We start from the raw sequence: 17761 nt of genomic DNA on the forward strand, positions 1-17761 counted from the left end.
CAATAATGACCAATTTTCTTACTTAGTGCCAACTCTGAAGACTCCCTTTATGCGCTTCATTGTATTTTTCACAAGTTAAACCTGTGCTTTTTTAAAGCCCCATTCTCATGTTGTTCAGGTCAAGACAACAGTGGAAACTTCAGATCCTGTGTGCAGAATTGCTTTCTGCATCCAGTGAAGGTTTTTTGCTAACTGTATGAATGTAAGAGCATTCATACAGAGCAGAGCATCTACGTGCTGTTAACCCTGAAAATCGGGTTTCCTCAGGAAGAGCACCAGGAAGAGCTGTTAACGTAGCACCCATAACTGGGGAAGCAGGAGGCCGTGGACATCACCATGGGTATTTCGGCAGTGGATCTAAACGAAGATGCTTCCAGTGTGATCAAACCGGCCACTTGGCGAGGAAATGTCGCCTTTCCCCTGCTCAATTGGTCTCGCCAAGGTTGTTGCTCCCGTGTTCCTTATTCTTCAGATAAAAAGGATGACTTAATGATCTCGGTGAAGTTGGGGGCCCGCGAGATCTCGGCATTATTGGACTCAGGAAGTGACCTTTGTATTGTCAGACGGGACTGTCTTGAAGGCAGGTACCTGTGTAACACTGACACTGTAAACATACGTTGTGTACATGGAGATGTTAAAGACTATCAGACATTGCTTCTTCCTTTAACATATAAGGGTTGACATTTTAAAGTTTGGTCTGTCGTTTCGGACTCCTGCCCCTGGCCCTTACTGATCGGCAGGAGGAATGCCCTTTTTCCTAGACTCATGACCAAATGTTGGACGACAGTCAGTGAGCCCCGTGTCAAGCTTAGTGGGGGGGAAAGAGGATGAACTGGCTGTTGGGGAAGATCTCGAGCCCCATTTAAATATTGAACCCGAAGTGGCTGTTGGGGAAGTCCTCGAGCCCAGACTAGATATTGAACCCGATCTCTCCAGTGAGACCGAGGGTGACACCACCCCCAATTTCTCAGAGCAGCTGACTGGCCCATCTACAACTTCTCAACTTGCAAATGCCTCTGAACAAGAACCGAGCACTGGCGAGCAGATGGATTTTGCGTGCTTGCAGCATGCTGATAGCTCATTAGAATATGCGTTTAAACAGGCTTGCTCTGTTAGTGACTCTTATTACCAAGAGCGTGCATCTGGGGGCTTAAAAACCCCGCACTTTCTTGAGAAAGATGGCTGCCTTTTTAGAGTGATATCAGATAATTTAGTAGGGAATTTATTGAACAGTTACCTGAAGTACATAGGGACATTCTTTTGCAATTAGTTCACTCTCACATCTTGGGTGGGCACTTGGGGACTGATAAGACTAGAGAACGTTTATCAAAATGATTTTATTGGCTGAATATGGGGAAAGATGTGGAGCGATTCTGTACTTCTTGTCCTGATTGTCAAATCGTCTCTGCTTATAAATCTCCTCGGGCTCCCCTTTCTCCTATGCCTATTTTGGAAGTCCCTTTCCAATGGGTGGGATTAGGTATAGTAGGCCCTCTGCCTAAGACTAAAAATGGGTATCAATATATGCTTGTTTTGGTTGACTATGCAATGCGATATCTGGAAGTGGCTGCGTTGAAAAAAGCAAATTCTTCCACTGTAGCCAAAGCTCTGTGCAAGATTTTTACTCGTATTGGCATCCCTCGAGAAATTTTAACTGAGCAGGGCACACCTTTTACTTCTCGCGCGATGAAACAATTGTGTGACAGCTTTGCTATTAAGAAATTGAGTACCACTATTTACCATCCACAGACGAATGGTTTGACTGAACGATTTAACAAAACTTTAAAACAGATGATCAGGCGAGTTGCTCATGATGATCTGATGTCTTGGGATTCTGTCCTGGCTTTTATTATATTTGTGATGCGAGAATTGCCACAGGCATCCACTGGCTTGAGTCCATTCGAGTTGTTGTTTGGTAGGGGTACGCAAGGCGTCTTGGATGTTGTACGAGAGGAATGGACAGGATTCGGGACAACAGCTCACGGGCCGAGCTTTGCAGATCGGGTAATTTCGTTGCAAGAAAATTTTTTTTAACTTTCTTCTATTGCTGTGGAGCATCAGCGACGTGAGCAGGAAACTCAGAAAAATCTTTATGATAGACGCTGTAAGCTTCATGAATTTAAACCTGGTGATCGTGTTCTGGTACTGATTCCAACGGATCCGCAAAAATTCCTAGCGAAATGGCAGGGCCCTGCCATTATTGAGGAATGTATGGGGCCGGTAAATTACAAGGTTAGAATCCATTCCAGATTTTATATGTTAATCTCTTGAAGGAATGGCATGGCCCGCAGGGGGGTACACTTCTTTGGCTGCTGTCTCTCAGACTGATGTTGCCATTCGTGACAATTTGACTGACTCACAAAAGACAGAGTTGTTATCTTTGATTGAATGGAACACTGATATTTTTTCAGACTTGCCAGGCGTGACTAATCTTGCAAAACATAAAATCACTACTGAACCTGGTGTTAGGGTTCAAATGCGCCTGTATCGGATTCCGGAAGCACGACGGAATATTGTGCGCGAGGAAGTCAAAAAGATGCTGGCATTGGGTGTAATTCACGAAAGTAAAAGTGACTGGTGCAGTCCGGTCATTTTAGTCCCAAAGCAAGATGGCTTGGTTTGCTTCTGTATCGATTTCAGGCGCTTGAATAAAGTCTCTAAATTTGATGCTTATCCAATGCCCCGTGTTGATGAGCTGTTGGAAAAACTGGGTCAGGCATCCTATATCTCCACACTGGATCTCACGAAAGGTTACTGGCAGATGCCTCTTGAGGCTGACAGTTGCTAAAAAACAGCATTTGCGACTCCTGATGGACTTTATGAATGTACTAGACTCCCATTTTGTCTTCATGGCGCACCTCTAACTTTCCAGTGTATGATGGACTCATTCTGAGTATTCCGGGGTGTATCTCGATGATGTTGTGATTTTCAGTAATGATTGGCAAACATATTTAGAACGTCTCCAGGCTGTCCTTGAAAGCTTAAGACAGGCTGGTTTGACAGCTAACCCCAAGAAGTGTAAATTGGGTATGTCTGAGACTCATTATCTGGGCTACTCCATGGGCATGGGTTTAGTCCGATCTCAATTCAGAAAAGTGGAATTGATACTTGCTTATCCACATCCAGAAATGCAGAAACAAGTACATGCCTTTCTGGGGCTTGCAGGTTATTATAGAAGATTCATCCCTTATTTTGCAAATAGTGCTGCTCCTCTTTCAGATCTTACTAGAGGCAGGAAAAACTGCCCTGTTGTTTGGACAGACGTTTGTGAATGTGTATTTTGTGATTTGAAAACTGCTTTGTCTTCTTATCCAGTTCTGCGGAATCCTGACTTCTCCAAGCATTTTGTTCTACAGACGGACACAAGTGCATTTGGTGTAGGCGCCGTCCTGTCCCAGGTTTTTGATGGGGAAGAGCACCCCATCACATTTTTGACTAGGAAATTTCTTCCTAGGGAGCGTAATTTTTCGACTATTGAAAAAGAATATTTGGCAATAAAATGGGCTGTGGAAGCGCTTCGTTATTATTTATGGGGTCGAAATTTCACATTAGTGACAGATCACGCTCCACTTGAATGGTTATACTGTCAGAAGGAAACAAACTCTCATCTCATGAGATGGTTTTTGGGTTTGCAACCTTACAGTTTTACAGTGAGGCATCAACCCAGCTCTGAACATATTAATGCTGATGTCCTGTCATGCTTGTTTGAACCTGGTTTGAAATGTCACTTGATTCACGAAAATGTGAATAAAGCTGAGGGAGGGGGTGTGAGCTGGGGGGGTTGTCGTACCCCTACAGGTAAAATAAATGCTGAAAGACTACCTTCACATTGCTCCCTTGCTTGCTGGGCTTACTTGTGGCCAATCTATCACGCGATCCGCGCGGTATTTCGCAGAATTAAAAGTCCAAACAGCATCTGTTGATTGTTGATTGATTGTTTGCCTTTCTCTCTCTCTGTCCTTCCCTGCTCCTGACACGCACTCCTTTGAAGAGGAAAATATGTTTGCATTCTTTTAATTGTGAGACAGAACTGTCATCTCCGTCTTGACAAGGAGCATGTTTAAACTTTTGAAAAAGAGACATGTTTGTTTGCAGTGTTTGAATAAAGTTCCTGTCTCTACAACCTCCTGTGTTTCTGTGTAAATCTGTGACCCAAGCGTGACAACTTGTATAGTTCTTGGGTATGCTATTTACCCCAAACAACTCTGAGTGACATCTTAACATCCGATAAGGTCTTAAGCTAAGAGCTATCCATTCATTGAACAGTGATGTATTTTTTATTAATTGTTCTTATAATATTATGCTTATTGTCCAAGCTTGCTTGGTCTCTACATTTAACTCTGAGACAAAAGCCTACCTCTTTATTGTTTTTAAAAATGTGATTTTAAAGTTTTTAATTTATATCTTTAACAATTATCTTCCTATTATTTTTTAAATCTCGCCAATATGTTGATGTATGATATCTAGGATTATCCATCCATCCATTATCCAACCTGCTATATCCTAACTCCCTAGGTCACGGGGGTCTGCTGGAGCCAATCCCAGCCAACACAGGGCGCAAGGCAGGAAACAAACCCAGAATTTTGATTACATATGACTTACAAGATTTTATTTTTACTTATTCACAAATTTAAACTAATCATATGTTGTAGGAGGTAAAGTTTTGCATGCTTGTTTGCTGCCTGTCTTCTCTAATCAAAGTTTTGCAAGGAGCAAATGATGGAAGTGGAGACAAGGTGATCCGTGGCTACTGTTCAAGAATGTGTTGAGCCTTGGAAGCATGTCATGATTTTCAGAACACTTTTCATTGATTTAGGACCTTTGAAGAAGTGTTATACTCATATTAATCCATATTGTATATTATTTTCAGGGAACTGTCAAGAAACAGTTGTATTAGCTATGCAGATGTAACTTAAAAATGTTATAACCTAACAGGTGTAAACGCTAAAATAGTATTTTTACAGAAGACTAACTTATTAAGCAAGGATCAATTTCAGCTGGAGAAAGACTGGATTGGACAAATATTCCATTTCAGCTTCACAAAGAAAACCAGAGGTGTGGGAATTCTATTACATAGAACAATTTCATTTGTAGTATCAGATGTTGTATCTGATCCTGAAGGGTGATATGTGATCATCATGGGTAATTTATTTAACTGTAAAGCAATTTTGATAAATAGCCACCCAATGTGGATAATAGGGACTTTATCCAAAACATATTTGCATCTATTCCCAATGTGAATGCTCATATAATTATAATGGCTGGTGACTTTAATTGTATTTTAAATCCAGACCTAGTTAGGTCTCCTGCCACAGGGGCGATGACAACTAACACTGCAAAAGCAATTACATAGTTTACAACTGATCATAACTTATAAGACCCCTGGAGATTTCTAAACCCAAAACCAAGAGCATATTCCTTCTACTCACCAGGGCATCACTGTTACTCAAGAATTGATTATTTTCTTTATAGATAATAATTTCTTCCCTATGATTAAATCTTGTATGTATGACGCTATTGTTATTTCCAACCATGCCCCTTTGATCATGGAGCTTAAATTACTATGCCCCACATACTCATCTTGCAACCGGCATCTTAACCCACCTTTATTAGCAGACGAGAACTGTACAGAATTTATATCCAAGCATATCGATTTTTTTTTTAGAGACAAACTTCTCCTCAAATATCTCTGCAGGAATACTCCAGGAAACTTTGAAGGCTTTCTTAAGAGGACAGATTATTTCATATCTTTCCCACAAAAATAAATCAGAAATCAAGAAGGTATGAGAGCTAATCAGTGAAATTACTAGAATAGATCAAGAACATGCCAGGTGTCCAAATGAGACATTTTATAGGAAAAGACAGGATCTGCACAGAGACCTCAACCTCTTGACAACTAAAGAAACAGAAGAACTCATTTTTAAATCAAGACATCAATGCTATAAACACAGAGAGAAGGCTACTAAGATCTTAGTTCAACAAATCCACAAGCAGGAAGTTCGCAATGCAATCCTAGCAATTACCAACACAGACAGAGACAAAATCATTGACCATAAAAATATAATGCACATATTTAGAGACCACTGTAAGTTCTTATATTCTACTCAATTTAAAGAAGACAAGACAGAGCCTATTGCATTTCTGAATGCATTACAGGTACTTCAACTAGATACCATCAGTGAAGAAGAACTGGATGAACCTCTGGCAGTCTCAGAATTACTAGATGCTATAAACTCACTTCAGAGTGTGAAAGCAGCAGGCCCTGATGCCTACCTTACCGAAAAATTCTCAATTAAGGTAGCTCTCCTTTTATTTGCAACATTTACAGAAGCTAGAGACAATAAAATTCTACCTCAAACTTTTCGCCAAGCATTAATTACTGTCTTTCCTAAACAAAATAAGGACTTATTACAATGTGCATCATACAGACCAATCTCACTTCTGAATAATGATGTTAGAACATTAGAACACTCTAGATGAGAACAGGCCATTCAGCCCAACAAAGCTTGACAGTCCTATCCACTTATTTCTTCTAAAAATACATCAAGTCGAGTTTTGAAAGTCCCTAAAGTCTTACTGTCTACCGCACTACTTGGTAGTTTATTCCAAATGTCTATCGTTCTTTGTGTAAAGAAAAACATCCTAATGTTTGTGCGAAATTTACCCTTAACTAGTTTCCAACTGTGTCCCCATGTTCTTGATAAACTCATTTTAAAATAACAGTCTCGATCCACTGTACTAATTCCCTTCATAATTTTAAACACTTCAATCATGTCACCTCTTAATCTTCTTTTGCTTAAACTGTATAGGCTCAGCTCTTTTAATCTTTCCTCGTAATTCAACCCCTGTAGCCCTGGAATCAGCCTAGTTGCTCTTCTCTGGACCTTTTCTAGCGCTGTCTGGAGACCAAAACTGCACACAGTACTCAAGATGAGGCCTTATCAGTGCATTATAAAGGCTGAGCATAACCTCCTTGGACTTGTACTCCACACACCGTGCTATATAACCTAACATTCTGTTAGCCTTCTTAATGGCTTCTGCACACTGTCGGGAAGTCGATAGCTTAGAGTTCACTATGACTCCTAAATCCTTCTCATAAGGTGTACTCTCAATTTTCCGACCGCCCATTGTGTATTCAAACCTAACATTTTTTCTTCCTATGTGTAATACTTTACATTTGCTGACATTAAATTTCTTCTGCCACAAATCTGCCCAAGTCTGCATGCTATCCAGGTCTGTAATGATATAATGGATTTCAAATTATCTGCTAATCCACCTATCTTGGTATCATCTGCAAACTTAGCCAGCTTGTTACTTATATTCCTATCTAAATCATTTATATTTATTAAAAATAGCAGCAGCCCTAGCACTGACCCCTGTGGAACGCCACTCTTAACATCGGCCAATTCTGAAGAGGTTCCTCACACCATCACCCTTTGCTTCCTGTGTCTGAGCCAATTCTGCTGCTATATGTTAAGATATTCTCCAAACTCTCAACTAGAAGGATTGAGAAAGCGTGTCCTTTGGTAATATCACAAGACCAAACTGGATTTATTAAAGGCAGACCTTTAGCATTCAATCTTCAAAGCATGTCTAATATATTCACCCACAAAGTCTAACACCCCGAAGATATTATTATCGTTGGATGCAAAAAAAGCATATGATATGGTTGAATGGAACTACCTCTTTACTACATTGGAGAAATTTTCATTGCTTTTTGCAATCACCATTGAGCCACTGGCAGTTCACTTTTGAAATGCTTATGAGATAAAGGGGATTATCATAGAAGAACCTGAACAGAAAATATCACTATATGCAGATGATATGGTACTATATACAGCGGGGAAAATAAGTATTGAATGCATCAATGTTTTTTTCAGTAAATATATTTCTAATGGGGCTATTGACATTAAATTTACAAGTAATCCACACATACAAAGAAATCAGAACAGATAATTCCATAAATTATGTGTAATAAAGTGGAATGACACAGGGAAAAAAATATTGAACACATGAAGGAAAGGAGGTGCAAAAAGGCATGGAAAGCCAAGAAGCCAGCTGAAATCTGTCACTATTTAGAAATTCAATCCTTCCCCCCTATCAGTACAAATTAATATCAGTTGGTTTAGTCCTAATTGATGGCCTATAAAAAGGTTTCTCATTACCAAGGTGTCACACAAGAACCATCTCATGATGGGTAAAAGCAAAGAGCTCTCTCAATACCTTTGCAATCTTTTGCTGAAAAACATAGTGAGGGCATTGGATACAGACATATTTCTAAACTTCTGAATATTCCAGTGAGCACCATTAGGGCCATAATCCGGAAGTGGAAAGAACATAATTTCACCATAAACCAGCCATGACCAGATGCTCCTTGCAAGATTTCTGACAGAGGAGTCAAAAGAATAATCAGAATAGTTGTGCAAGAGCCAAGGACCACTCATGGCGAGCTTGAGAAAGACTTGGAATTAGCAGGTACAGTTGTTTCAAAGTAAACAGTAAGTAATGCACTTAACAGCCATGGCCTCTATGCACGCTCACTGTGCAAGACTTCACTGCTAGAGAAAAGCATGATAAAGCTTGTTTAAAGTTTGCTGCACAACATTTGGAAAAGCCAATGAAATACTGGGAGAATATAGTCTGGTCAGATGAGACCAAAATTTATCTCTTTGGATATCATTGCACACACCATGTTTGGAGGAGAAATGGCACTGCACATCACCCCAAAAACACACCCAAAATACTGGCAAACTTCATATAATTGAAGGAAGGATGAATGAAGAAATGTACTGGGACATTCTTGATAAGAATCTGCTGTCATCTACCAGGATGCTGAAGATGAAACGAGGGTGGACGTTTCAGCAAGACAATGATCCGAAATACACAGCCAAGGAAACTCTCTATATAGATAGATAGATAGATAGATAGATAGATAGATAGATAGATAGATAGATAGATAGATAGATAGATAGATAGATAGACAGATACTTTATTATTCCCAAAGGGGAAATTCACATACTCCAGCAGCAGCATACTGATACAAAAACAATATTAAATTAAAGAGTAATAAAAATGCAGGTAAAAACAGACAAAAACTTTGAATAATGTTAACATTTAGTCCCCCCCCCCCCCAACCACCCGGGTGGTATTGAAGAGTCGCATAGTGTGGGGGAGGAACGATCTCCTCAGTCTGTCAGTGGAGCAAGACAGTAACACCAGTCTGTCGCTGAAGCTGCTCCTCTGTCTGGAGATGATCCTGTTCAGTGGATGCAGTGGATTCTCCATAATTGATAGGAGCCTGCTGAGCGCCCACTTTTTTACATATAACTTAATTTATGGACTTATTTGTTTTGATTTCTTTGTATGTGTGGATTACTTGTATTGTTACCGATATCTGGTGTAATTTTCATGTCAATTAGAAATATATTTACTGAGTAATAACGTTGATGTGTTCAATACTTATTTTCCCCACTGTATATCAGATCCACAAAATATTGTGCCTGCAGTCCTAACAGCACTAACAGAATTTCAAACTATTTCTGGTCACAGAATTAATTTGAATAAAAGTGTGCTCTTTCCAGTGAACTCCCAAGCACACAAATTTACCTAGGGGTAAACATAACAAGTAAACATAAATCTGTTTATCAACAAAAGTGTGCTGTCTGTATGGAAAAACTTAAGCTAGACTTGCATAGATGGTTTACCCTTCATCTCAATTTAGCTGGAAGAATTAACACTGTCAAGATGAATATCCTTCCTAAGCTTCTTTTTCTATTTCAAAGCATTCCAATAAACTTCAGTAAATCATTTTTAAAGAAGTTAGATTCCATCATAACCTCATTTATTTGGAATTCAAAACATCCACGTATCCAAAGGGTGATCTTACAAAGATCTAAGACAGAAGGTGGCATGGCTTTACCTAACTTTCAATGTTATTACTGGGTGGCAGATATACCAGTTATCAAAACCTGGGCATTGACATAAATAGATGAACATACACAGGCTTGGTCCACAATAAAAATATCCTGCAACACTTTTTTATAATCCTTGCTTTTTACCCCAGTACATACAAGTTATGGCCAGTATACTAACAACCCAATTGTGCTTCATTCACTTAGAATATGGAACATCTGTGGCACCTCTGCATGATAACCACCTTTTTTCACCATCTCAAATTTATGCAGTTTTTAATGTTTAGAAAGCATTCAGGATTAAATCACTTAGAGATTTTTACATAGACAACATCTTCACATTCTACGAACAATTTCACTCCAAATTTAACTTTCCAGCAACACATTTCTTTCACTACCTCCAAATCAGAAACTTTGTTAAACAAAACCTGCCCAATTTTCCTCATCTCCTACCTATTTCTGTTCCAGAAAAATATTGATCGGTCATGAGGACTCAGACAGCATTTCTGTAATATATAAAAGCAGTGATGCACAGAATTCACTCTAGCTCCATATGCGCAAAGCATACAGATATTCAATTATTATACAATTATCGAGCACATCCGTCTCATTTAAAATTGTCCAAAATGGTCCCAGTGCAAGATCCAACCTGTGAATGTTGCAGTCGAGCTGCAGCTTTATTAGGCCACATGTTTTGGGCGTGTACCAAATTAACATCATTTTGGACCAAAATTGTTAAATGCCTTTCAGACAGCTTTGGTGTCACAATCACTCCTAATCCATTAATAGCTGTGTTTGGTGTACTCCCAGATGGGCTTAAAGTGGAGAAGGACAAACAAACTGTAATTGCCTTTACATTACTATTGTCATGTAGACTTGTCTTGCACAACTGGAAGAATCAGTGGGTAACTGAAATTTGAAATTGTAAAAAATCTAATTCTCACTTAGAAGATCTATGCAAAACGTTTTTAAAACCTGGCAGCATCTACTCAATAACATTTTAGAATAAGGATTTAAATTGAGGAAGTGGATTCTCTTCCCTTATTTATTTACTGTATTTATTTATGTATTTATTTACTTATTTTTCCTACTATTAAAATTTTACTGTGTTGGCCTACCTCTCTTTCTCATGGGTGGGGGTTGATTTGATGTGAACTTAGTTTGTAAAATTTGACTTGCTTGTATGGAATGTTATCTGCTTTTAATAAATACAATAAAATGCTTAAAAATGCTTAAGGTAAGCTAATGTGCTAAAACAATGTGTAACACAAGTACTTTTCAAGCAAGCTTTTGTTTTTATTTCATTCATGGTTAGGCACATGTTGTTATGGCACATTCAAGGAAAAAAAACAGAAAATAACGTCGGTTTGGCTGTCCAATGTGTGCTGTAATATTTCTTATTTTTTAATGATATTACAAAAACAGCTTATTCCACTGTAGCCGAGACTATGTTTGATTTTTAAGATTGAAAACATTTAACGTGAGATGGAGGATGTGATATTAATTACAGCTTCAACTTCCCAACTCCATGAGACTCAGAATTCCATTAACTCACTAATTGTCTGTCTCTAGTTTGCACTTTCTGGTTACAACTGTAATGATTTTGTCTTGTGTCAAGGAATTGATTATTTGCATGGCTCTGTTAGATTTATGCAAAAAGGATCATGGGGAAAGCTTGTGAAGGAGACCAAGAGACATATATTTTAAAAGACAAAAAGTGCATACAAAGCGAAATTTAGAAATGACCAAGGGCCTCATGTATAAATGGTACGTACGCACAAAAATGTTGTGTACGCCTGTTTCCATGCTCACATCACGATGTATAAAAACTAAACTTGCCGTAAAGCCATGCACATTTTCATTCCAACTCGATCCCTATTGTACACAATTTCTCCGACTCAGTTTTGCAAACTGGCAGCACCCAGCATCAAAGCAGTGCTACTGTTCTTGGGTGGCTTCCCTTTCTTTTTTAGATGCACATCCCTGACGGCTTTATCAAATACACTGAAATTAACCGCATATTGTTTATTAGTTTAAGGCATCTGATTGTAATTAACTCGTAACAATATAATGGTCCACGGAATGGCCAAACTATTCCAAATACCATAGCTGCTTTAGTGTTGTTACTCTCAAGTATTTATCCCACTGTATCTGAGTGTGGAAACACAGCTCCCAAGCAGCTGATTGGAAAGAGAATTATTGGGATACAGCATCAAGCACACGCTGCCTCAGCTATGCGCACTGTCTATTGAACTGTTCCCATACGGCAAACGCTTCAAAGCCTTTCTTGTAGGGACCTCGCGGTTTAGAAACAGTTTCATCCCAAGAGCTCTAAACGCACTCAATCAGTCCATCAAGTGGTCCTTGCAGAACTGTTTGTACTTATAAGAACAATCACCACACTGTAAACTTGCGATACAGTTATAATATTGCACAACCTGAGCCACTTAATAAAGTGCAAATTTACATATGATGACGATATCATTTTTAAGATGAAATGCAGCAAAATATGTTTTTTACATTATACAGATAAAGTTTTAACATCATTTAAATAATCTACATTGTTAATAATTAAACATGTGAGGACACGGAGTCACAGCGCTAGCGACAAGCTGGTGCCCCGTTCACGGTTTGTTCCTGCCTTACGCTGTATTCTTGCTGGGGCTGGCACAACACTGGATGGATAGATGGATGGATAGATGGACAGAATAATTAAATATGTACTACGAAGATATTTCAATGTTCCTTAAAAGTTTTGAAGAATCTGCGTTCTAAGCTTACAGATGGCTTAACATCTATTACAGAGCTGATTGTGTGGCAATTAGTTACTTGGAGAAAGAAAAGGACAGGAATTGCGGGTTAGTATGTTTGAAAGAGACAGTACTGCTGCAATAAATTATTTCATCGAGGGTTGCGTACGGCGTAGCAAGCATCTTAAGTGAGGCAAGAACAATCTCTGGACAGGGCACCAGCTCACTATCACTGCGCCACCGTGTTCCCATGTTTAATAACATGTTTTAATTCTTACCATCATGAAAATTATATCAAGTATACATCTCAGTATTTAATTTATTCAGAGAGCTGTAATATCATTAATGTAATGGATTCTGTGTCCTGTCAAAGGAAGAGAAAGCTCGTTTAAGAAGCACGTAGTGATTCACACACATAAAGCACACAGAGGAAAACATACAATACAAAGCATTTAACGTGCTACTTTAGTTACAATGGTGTTTTGAGAAACTAGTAAAATAAACAATTTTAAGATGAAGTTTATGATGTTCTACTTTAATGACAAAATAAACTACGTGATTAAAGTGGAAATTTCTGCGTTATACATGAGGCCCCAAGAGATTAAATATTAGAGGGAGTAGGCTAAACTAATGTTAGGTAAGGGTCAAAACAACAGAAAGGACTAAGAATACAAAGAACAAAAACAAAGCAAAGTTCACAAATCAGAGATCAATTGGCAAAAACAAAGTTAGTAGCAAAACTAGAAGGAATTTTTTTCTGACCAAAATAAGAATTTAAAGTTTGCAAGTGATTAGTGCTACAATTATTCAAAATCATGGATACCTGTGCTATCCAATTGTCCCGGAAATGGAACCCTTGATCCCCAGTTATCCTTACTCACCAAGTCATCACCACCTTATCACTCACTATTTAAAAAGACACCAGAAGAAGAGGAAGGGGGTATCCTAACCAATTATTTCTCAAGAACATTTTTCCTTTTCATTGTGTTTTCTTTAAACTAGTTACTCCAGGTTTTCTTCCACATTCCAAAGACATGCATCTTTGTTATGCTTGCTTTAGATAATTTTTTATGTTTGGAACTTATTATTTATATTATTTCAAAAGCTGAATTTAAAACCTTAATTTTCATGTGTGTGCTCTTACTTAACATCTCTTTTTGAGAAAGAATTCATTTTTTTCCTTTTATTCATAAGGGTAGTTAATGGGTTGCTAAGAAGCATTGCACCATTGATAGGTTTCTGCTTCTAGGAAGGCACTAGAATTACTATGATTTGCTTCATAAAAAGTTGCTTATAAAGTCCATTCCAGAACCATTAGTTCTTGGTCCAAGATGTGTACTGTGATCAAGTATTGGTGTAGTGGTTTAGGTTCTGATTTTCTTTTAATATCTCATAGTTTCCATATCTCAGTTTGATTTTCAGATTTAGTATTTTGGTCTTGGTGCAATTATTGTGTTAGTGCTGAAGTCCAGCGGAGCTACTTTTAGTACTCGTGTCTGGCATAGCATCCTGTTCTGGGCAAGTTTCTTCTTGTACATAATGCTGTCTTCCTGTGATCCCAAAATTATTTTGATAGACGGTTGGACGGATTGTGTAAATGTCATTAGGGATTGTCCCTTGTCACTAAGGGGGGCCAGAGTGGAAGGACAGCAATGTACGGGCATCCCAAAAAAATTGAGAATTTTTTTTGATTGTTTGTGTCAGGTGTATCCAGAGTTTGGGGCTCAGTGATGCCCTCCATCTTTCACAATGGAAATATTTAACATTGCATGCACATAACTCTGGACTGCATGCACTTTCCAGTTGTATTCCTGCCTGTTCAAAAAGTGTACAAGCTTCAAAACCTCTAGTTAGACCTGCATTTTACCTCAATCTGCACTAACACAGTAAGCCTTACATCCAAATGGAGCTTTGTCCCTAACACAAAAGTTAGGCCTTTTTTTGTGTGTTTTGTTGTATTCACCATTGCTGTTCTCATTGAGTAACTGCACAGAGGACAATTCCTCTTCCTGTTTCTGACAATGTGTGCATACCCAGTGTAGTCAAACAGCTACATCATATGTGTTTTTGGTTGCTTCAGTGTGGGCAGAGATACTTTTCATAAAATATGTAAAAACGCTAATATGGATGGATATCATTTTTTTTAAACACTATGTTTTTAAATGAAAACACAGTAGTATGGAGTTAGCCTAATAAAATTCTAGGCTTGCTTTCAAGGAATACACAACTTGCTGTTAGCCCATATTTATAAGAACCATTCAGAGTGACAAACGTTTTAATCGATGATATTGGCTCAACTAACATAATACCCTGTGTAAAGGACCACTGCAACTAAATTACTGTAAAGCATAGAAAAGCAGGGGCTGATATGATCAGCTTTTGTGATCAGCCAATTCACTGCTCACCGATCAAGTTTTTTTTACTGAAAATTGGCCGATTTAGATCAGCAGCCAATCGATCAAAGCATCATTATCAGAAGCAACTAAGAAGGCAAGGAGAATGCTGGGTTATAGAGCATGATGTGTAGAGTATAAGGAAATTATGCTTAAGCCTTATAATACACTGGTAAGGCCTTATTGCAAGCACTGTATGCAGTTTTGGTCCCAAGGCTACAAAAAAGATACAGATGTACTAGAAAAACTTCAGAGTAAAGCACCTATGCTGATTCCAGGATGGCAAGGGATGAGTTATGAGAAAAGATTAAAACAGCTTGGCCTTTTCAGTTTAAGCAAAAGAAGATTTGGAGGAGACATGATTGAAGTGTTCAAAATTATTGTATTTTTATGGTCAATGATTTTTTCTCCATGTTGGTGATTGCTGGGATTGCATTGTGAACTTCCTGCTTGTGGATTTTTGAGCTAAGATCTTATTAGCTTTCTCTCCATGTTCATAGTAATGATGTCTTGATTTAAAAATGAGTTCTTCTTTTCTTTAGTTGTCAAGAGGTTAAGTTCTGAATGCAGACCCTGTCTTTTCCAATGAAGTGCCTCATTTAGACACATGGCATGTTCTTGATCTATTCTAGGAATTTAACTGATTAGCTCTGATACCTTCTTGGTTTCCAATTTACTTCTGTGGGAAAGATATGAGATAATCTATCCTCTTAAGAAAGCCTTCAGGGTTTCCCAGAGTGTTTATTTGTCTCTAAAAAATAATAATTTGCTTGGATATAAATTCTGTACAGTTCTCATCAGCTAATAAAAGTGGGTTAAGTCGCCAGCTGCGAGATGAGTACGTGGGGCATAACAATTTTAGCGCCATGATCAATAGCATCGTACTTAGAAGATTTAATCGTAGGAAAGAAATTGATATATACAGAGAAATAATCAATTCTTCAGTAACAGTGATGCACTGGTGAGTAGAAGGAATATGCTCTTGAGTTTGAGTTTAGAAATCTCCAGGGGTCTGATAAGTTGTGATCACTTACAAACTGTATAATTGTCTTTGCAGTGTTAGATGTCATCACCCCTGTGGAAGGAAACCTATCTAGGTCTGGATTTAAAACATACTTAAAGTCCCCAACCATTATAATTTTATGTATTCACATTGGGAATGGCTGTAAATACATTTTGGATGAAGTCCCTATCATCCACAATATGTGCATAGATATTTATCAAAATCACTTTACAGATTAAATAAATTACCCATGACGATCACTTACCTCCCTCCAGGATCAGACAGTACATCTGATACTACAAATGAGATTGTTCTATGTATAAGAATTCCCAGACCTGTAGTTTTTTTGTATAGCTGGAATGGAATATTTGGCCAGTCCAGTCTTTATGCAGCTGAAATTGATCCTGGCTTAATAAGTGGGTCTCCTGTAAAAATACTATTTTAGTGTTTAGTCCTGTTATGTGACAGAATACTTTCTGTTTAATTCATGATTCAGACCTTTAACATTCCAGCTGATAAGTTAACTGTTCAGTCATGGAGACATTGCTTCTGAACTTTTGTTGTCATTGTGTAGTCTTAACTTAAGATAAGACAGCTTTGACCTTAATTTCCAATTTTCCCAGGAGTTATTGCCATGCAGCCTATTGTTACGTTGGCACTTATAATTAAAAAGATTAAAAGGATAGATTAGAGATAGCTTGCTCTCTTTCTCCCCCCCCCCCCCCCCCTCCCCCCCCCCCTGCCCCCCCCCCCAATCTTGCCTCCCCATGTGAGGCTGGACCACACGTCACAAAGTCCCAGTCCTCTGACATACAGAGCTCATCCATAAAAAAACAAGGCCCCCAGCAGCAGTGCATAATGATTAAAATAGAGATATCTATTGACAATACAGTCCAAATATTATAAGCATAAAATATAATCTTAAACAGTCTTGAGAGAGTAAACCCAGTGAATGATGTTAAACAGTAGCCCTGGATAAGTATAGTAAGCCCTAATACAATAAACCAAGAGTATGATTTTAAACAGTCTTCTTATAAGAAAAAAAAAATTACACATACATACATATACGCATATAATTGTAATTAAAGCATAAACAAAAAGTGTCCGAGAAAGGAAAAGGATGTATAATTACGGTGCCAGTACCATTGCAAGTGGATCAAAAAGCCGGTAAGATCTTCTTTGCCATGCCAGGACAGGATTCGACTCACTATCGTATTTCAAAAAAGTGTTGGGATCAGTTTCCTTAGCTCTTTTTCTGCATCCTCCATAGAAGTAAAAATGTAGAGGTTGCCTTGAATGTCCTCTTTCAGTTTGGCAGGATACAAGAGGCTGAATCTGATCTCAGCTTTCCGTAAGTGCTGTTTAATGTTGCAAAAAGCAACACATTAAGCAGCTGTTGAGGGTGAGATATCAGGGAAAATAAAAATGTGGTTATTTTCAAATATAATCTCTTGTTTCTGTCTGAGAAGTAACATTATATGTAATTCAGATTGTAATTTTTTGTAACGCTTGATAACAGTCCTAGGTTTAGAGGTATTTGATCCCCGTATGCAATATGCTACTGCTCTCACAGCGTCTGATTTGATATCCTCTAAAATTATTTTATAGAATAGTTCAGCTACGAATTTCACTGGGTTTGGACTTTCACAATTCTCAGGGAGACCTTGGACTCTAATATTATTCCTTCTGCATCCATCTTCCAGT

At 38.3% G+C, this 17761-nt stretch overlaps 1 protein-coding gene across 1 annotated transcript in view; it reads right to left on the reverse strand.

The window, feature by feature from the left end:
* LOC114661352 (caM kinase-like vesicle-associated protein) overlaps positions 1-17761 on the reverse strand; it is a 700116-nt gene that overhangs the window by 127347 nt on the left and 555008 nt on the right. The gene's annotated exons all lie outside the window — the stretch shown is intronic.

This window comes from Erpetoichthys calabaricus, chromosome 11 (genome assembly GCF_900747795.2).
Source record: "Erpetoichthys calabaricus chromosome 11, fErpCal1.3, whole genome shotgun sequence".
Lineage (NCBI taxonomy): Eukaryota > Metazoa > Chordata > Cladistia > Polypteriformes > Polypteridae > Erpetoichthys > Erpetoichthys calabaricus.